Genomic DNA, 928 nt, shown 5'->3' with positions numbered 1-928 from the left:
CTTTACTATTCGAATTCAAATACCCAAAATTCACGACCCGAGAAAATTTGTACCCTTTTTCATGATACCATTTCTCTATCCTCTTGACAATCTTTCTGAAAAGCCCCGAATTTACATTACCACATTGTCTCAACATTCCCTGAATTTCTCCCTGCACAACCATTGGCAACATGCATGACATGGCTTCCTCCACTCTTTTTCAATATTGTCTGTTGTGGGCCACCATGAATTCAATCACTTCATTCTGTGTCATATTTTCGTCCATTTGGATAGGATTCGGAAGCAAATTTACGCTAATGCATTTCATTCGATACTTTGATCACTAATCCATTTCTTTAATGGGGAAATTGATATCAACTGTTCGTTTTCATGTCGAGCTCTACTTCCTTGAAGCACCCAGATGAAACTAAATTTTCGACTTCTTCCTGGAGTTGGCCTTTGGTGTAAATCCCCCAGGGTTGTAGCGTGAGCAAATCGTGGAACGCATCTTCGGCACCGATAATGGACCTGTTGGAAAAATTTTGATTGCTCAAATTAGGATTGTGATGGTTTTTATGAAAATTTTGCAAGAAAATAATAGGAGTAAATTATTGTTTATTTATCATTTTTTTTATAACATGAGTTACAAGACCTGGTTCCTGAATGCAAAAAGTTGATTTTGGAGACTCCATACTTCTTGAATCCACTTGTCTTGTTGAGACTAACCACAACATTAATTGGCAATGTTGAGAAATTATTGCCACCGGGGTTATGGAGAAGAAATGATATAGAAAAGTGACCATGAAGATGAAATAAAAGTGAAATATGAAAGGCTCAAAGACGACATTATATCGTTATTCTCAAACGATATTTGCCCCCTCTCAATAATAATTTTGGTACTTAAAGGGTCTCGAGGTAAATGGTTTCAAGGATTGATCAAATCTTGTTG

Source organism: Olea europaea, chromosome 1, assembly GCF_002742605.1.
Source record: "Olea europaea var. sylvestris chromosome 1, O_europaea_v1, whole genome shotgun sequence".
Lineage (NCBI taxonomy): Eukaryota > Viridiplantae > Streptophyta > Magnoliopsida > Lamiales > Oleaceae > Olea > Olea europaea.
The sequence above is the reverse complement of the archived record's forward strand: the minus strand, read 5'-3'. Positions refer to the sequence as shown.